The sequence below is a fragment of the Microcebus murinus genome, chromosome 17 (assembly GCF_040939455.1).
Source record: "Microcebus murinus isolate Inina chromosome 17, M.murinus_Inina_mat1.0, whole genome shotgun sequence".
Lineage (NCBI taxonomy): Eukaryota > Metazoa > Chordata > Mammalia > Primates > Cheirogaleidae > Microcebus > Microcebus murinus.
The window spans coordinates 37,350,254-37,355,356 of NC_134120.1; the positions used below are offsets into that span (position 1 = coordinate 37,350,254).

The 5,103-nt window shown below is 44.2% G+C and overlaps 1 pseudogene; it reads right to left on the bottom strand.

Moving 5' to 3' along the window:
- Positions 1-1,248: 1,248 nt before the first annotated feature.
- Positions 1,249-2,053, bottom strand: LOC105881087 (large ribosomal subunit protein uL13 pseudogene; annotated as a pseudogene).
- Between the last annotated feature and the right edge of the window lie 3,050 nt (positions 2,054-5,103).

The following is a 5,103-nucleotide window of genomic DNA, read 5'->3' on the forward strand; positions in this document are numbered from 1 at the left end:
GGGCTTTAAGATTCTGTCCCCAAAAAACAAAACAAACAAACAAACAAAACCCAAGTAAAACAATGGGCCCAGAAGTACATTAAAATGATACAGTATTTAATAAACATAAGGGTGGTGTTTTTTATAAGTACAGTAAGTCTTCACTTGATGTTGTCAATAGGTTCTTGGAAACTGTGACTTTAAGCGAAACGACATACAATGAAACCAATTTTACGTAATTGACTTAAACAGGCTAATTGATACAAACAAGAGTTAAGTTCCTATGGCATATTTCTGGTCACAAAAACATCACCAAACTTCTAAATAGAGACCAAAGCACTTCTAATATTTCAGAAAAGAAATAGCGCAGAGCAGTCTGAGCTATATGAGCTATGCAAAATTTATCAAGCCCAGAGAGACTTGAGTATGCGACTTCATGGTCATCATGGTTCCCAGCACCCCCACCCATGCCTGGGGGCCATTATTTAAAGGCATCTAGTTTCTGACTAGCTGCCTCACTCATTACCTTTATCTTCAAGTTCCTGGATTTGTTCTATAAAGCCAAGGTATAGCAATCAATAGCTTATGTTATCGTAACGTGAATTCTTAGTGAACAACTAAGGAACTGTCCTTTTTTAAAAAATCCCACTAGGCCAAGCACAGTGGCTCACACCTGTAATCCTAGCCCTTTGGGAGGCCAAGTCAAGAGGACTGCTCGAAGCCAGGAGCTCAAGACCAACTTGGGCAACAAAGGTAGACTTTGCCTTTATTTATTTATTTTTCTTTGAAAGCAATTTATTTGTTTCTGGATCACAAAATATAGGGGAAGGAGCAGGCGATGCCTGTCACCCGCTGGTTGCACATCTTATCTTCCCACAGTCTGCATCTATAAGTACTTTGTACAACACCAAGCTCATACTGTCCCCTTACGCGTCTTCTCACATTCTACCGGCTGCAGGGTGTAGTACGTGACCAGGCAGGAAGTTAAACCAGATGCCGCATTCAGAAGGCAGGGCTCCCCTCCAATTATTGAAACTTACGTAACTGGTGGTTCTACCGATTTTCTAAAACTCTCATGAACAAGTAGGTTGATAAATAACGTCTACACAAGTCCTAGAGCAGGCGTCCTCGAACTACAGCCCGCGGGCCACATGTGGGTGTTTTTGCCCGTTTGTATTTTCACTTCAAAGTAAGATACGTGCAGTGTGCACAGGAATTTGTGCATAGTTTTCTTAAAACTATAGTCCGGCCCTCCAACGGTCTAAGGGACAGTGAATTGGCCCCCTGTTTAAAAAGTTTGAGGACCCCTGTCCTAGAGTGATTTAACCTTACAGATGTGCAGTGTCTGAGGTCCTTTCCTTGTCCCCAGCTTTCTACGGTCCCAGGTTGCCTGTGGCACCTGGACTGCTGCCCCTGGGTCCCCCACATCCCAGGGTGGCGATGGAGGAAGGGCAGGCCAGGCCAAGCATGAGGAATAAAGTCTTTATCAGGCTCAGACCAGGCGTCCATGGGTCTTGAGGCCCTCTGTGTATTTGTCAATTTTCTCCTCCACGTTCTTTTTGGCCTGTTTCTTCCAGTAATGGATCTTGGCCTTCTCCTTCCTCTTTTCCTCCAGGGTGGCTGTCACTACCTGGTACTTCCAGCCAACCTCATGAGCCAGACGCCTCAGGTAGGCAAACTTTCTCGTAGGCTTCAGACGCACAACCTTGAGGGCAGCAGGATTCACCATCCACTTTTTCTTGTCATAGGGCGGTGGGATCCCATCAAACACCTCGAGGCGGTCCAGGGCAGCCTGGCCTCGCTTAGTCTTGTGGGGCAGCATGCCTCGCGTAGTCCGCCAGAAAATGTGGCTGGGGACCCAGAAATGGTTGGGCCCCTGGGAAGGGTTGGTGTTCATCTATTTGCGGAGGGAGGCCAGATACTTTAGCTTGTTTCTGTAGAAATTGCCAGAAATACTGATGCCCTCACAGCACACAACCACCACCTTCTGGCCCAGCAGTACCTGTTTGGCCATGATGGCTGCCAAGCAGCCAGGAGATGGCCTCAGCCATCAAGCACCAGGACCTGCCCCTCCACCATCTTTGGCAGCCGCCAGGGAAAGCTAGACCTCGCCTTTATTAAAAAAAGAAAAAATAAACAGAAATACTAGCTGGTGCACCTGTAGTCCTAGTTACTTAGGAAGCTGAGGCAGAAGGATCGCTGGAGCCTGGAAGTTCGAGGCTGCAGTGAGCTATGATGGCACCACTGCACTCCAGCCTAGGCAACTGAGACCCTGTTTAAGAGACTCTGTCTCTTAAAATAATATAATAAATTTTAAGAAACAAGATATATATTTGCCCACTTTTTGGTGAATCAGTGAGTGATGGTGTCAGTGGGTCAAATCAAGGAATAAATGTTTGCAAAGCAAAGACTGTCAGGAGCACCTCTGTAAGCTCACCCCAATGGCCATTCCAACTATCGCTCTGAGCTAGCTAAAGGGAAGCCATCTTGCTTCCAGTGTGCTTTCAGTTTGTTCTGTTGTAAAAGTTTAGAATTAACCTCCTGCTGTCAGACACAGGTTAGAAAATAATCTTGAGGTAAAACAGATCAAGAGTCCAGTATAGGCCCACTGCAGACTGCTGATGACAAAATCTACCAGATGACCCATTGTTTGCTGATAACCACCAACCAAGTCATGCTGACTTGCACAAAGTTTGCTTTCTGCCACCAGCCCCCTTTACCCCTTCCTTTTCTAAGTTGTTCAATAAGCAGAAGATATGAGATGGTCTTTGAGACAATAGTCCTCCATCTCCTCAGGATGCTGGCACTTGAATAAACCACCTTTCCAATCCGGTTCCATCTGGTTCTCAGGTAGTGGGCGGCTGAACCTGCATCCGGCAACACAACCATTTGTATTCAGTCATTCCTTTGTTTTCTAACCTGCTTAATCTAGTTCAGGCTCACAGGTGGCCAGAGCCTCTCCCAGAAGCCCAAGGCCAAGGAGGGAACCAGCCTGGGACAGGCTGTCCCATGGCAAGGCACACTCACTCACAGACACCCACACTCACACACTGGGCCTTGTAGACAAACCACAGAGCCTCCTGTGCACAGCTTTAGGGTGTGGGAGGAAACAGTGTCCCCAGGGAAAACCCACACAGACATGAGGAGAATATGCCAACTCCCCACAGACAGTGGCTCTGTGGGAAGCCAATTTTTTCCTCATCAATGCTATAATGACATTGAAGGAAGGGATGTGACTTGAGGACCTGTTGTACTTCCTGTATGATTCACCTCTTCACCTTCTCCTATTTTACAGCTCATTCCTTCTTTCCTTTTCAAACCTTAGTTTTTTTCTCATGTTTCCTTTTTTTTTTGTTCTTTTTGAGACAGAGTCTCACTCTGTTGCCTGGGCTAGAGTGCCGTGGTGTCATTGTAGCTCACAGCAACCTCAAACTCCTGGGCTTAAGCAATCCTCCTGCCTCAGCCTCCCAGGTAGCTGGGACTACAGGCACACACCACCATGCCAGCTAATTTTTTCTATTTTTAGTAGACAGGGTCTCGCTCTTGTTCAGGCTGGTCCCAAACTCCTGAGCTCAACCAATCTTCCCAACTACCTTGGTCTTCCAGAGTGCTAGGATTACAGGCATGAGCCACCGTGCCCAGCCTCTCACGTTTATGAAATACTTTCTATAGTTTTTTTGGATATTGTCTACCTATTGTTATTGATTACATATCTTAATAATGACCTAAAATGAACCCAAGTTCTCATAGGCCCCACAGAGACTGTTCTTCTCAGTAGCTCAGTGAACAAGAGCTGATACCCTTCTACCTGCTATCACAGAGTAGCAGGTACCAAATGAGTAGTACAAAATCACAGCCCTTAAAAATTTCCCAGTGGTTATTAACCCTGGCTGCACATAGAATCATTTGAGCCCTGCCTCTAACTAAATCAAAATCTCTAGAGGTGAGACCTGGGATATGGTTGTTTTTCCAAAGATTCTGGGTTATTCTGTCAAGCAGGCAGTGTAGTTGGGAAAGAGGCACATACAAATTAATTATAATGCTCTGTTAGAGGTATGAACCAAGTGCTATTGAAATAATAAATTTTACTTGTAACTCAAACAGAATATAAGTTCCATGAGGGCAGCAATCTTTTGTCTGTTTTGTTTATTGATATATTGGAAGCACTAGAACATGAATAGCATAGCCACTCAATTTGTATTGTTTAGCTGTTGCTTTAAGGATGAACAAATAGGCTGGGTGTGGTGGCTCACGCCTGTAATCCTAGCACTCTGGGAGGCGGAGACATGAGGATCTCTTGAGTTCTGGACTTTGAGACAAGCCTGAGCAAGAGTGAAGTGAGACCCTGTCTCTACTAAAAATAGAAAAAATTAGCCAGGCAACTAAAAACAGAAACAAAATATTAGCCAGACATGGCAATGAGCACTTGTAGTCCCAGCTACTCAGGAGGCTGAGGCAGAAAGATCCCTTGAGCTCAGGAGTTTGAGGTTGCTACGAGCTAGGCTGACACCATGGCATTCTAGCTCAGGCAACAGATTGAGGCTCTGTTTAAAAAAAAAAAAAAAAAAAGAGTGAACAAATAGAATTTCAGCAAGATACTATGGTAAAGGCATTCAAAGCAGAGGCACTAAAAGAAGAAAAAACACAAGAAAGTAAGGGCAGCATATGTGGGAAGAATTTCCAATAGTTGACTACAGCTAGATTATAGATTGTACAATGGAGACTAGTATAAAGTGCTTTGATTTGAGTGCTAAGGAATTTGTTCTGTAGTGTGCAAAAACTCATAAACTATCAAAGAACAAAACAGTACACAATTTATAGTTTTCAAAAGTAACACTCAAGTTCTAAGGTTAGCAACCATCTCTCATTATGGACCTGCATTCCTATGAACAAGATGCCTCCATTTTTATAGCAGAAGGAGATTGATGAGGTTAATCTTTCTGTGCTCAAAACTCCACTAATAGATTGACCAAAGAAGCTAAACTGGTAGGTGCCTGGCTTTCGTTACAGAAGAACAAGACACAAACAGATTAAGTTAGAGATGCAATATTGGAATATTGGATTTATATACTGAAAATAGGTAACATTGTTAAGAAATATCTCCTAAGCTAAAGCAAACTGTCA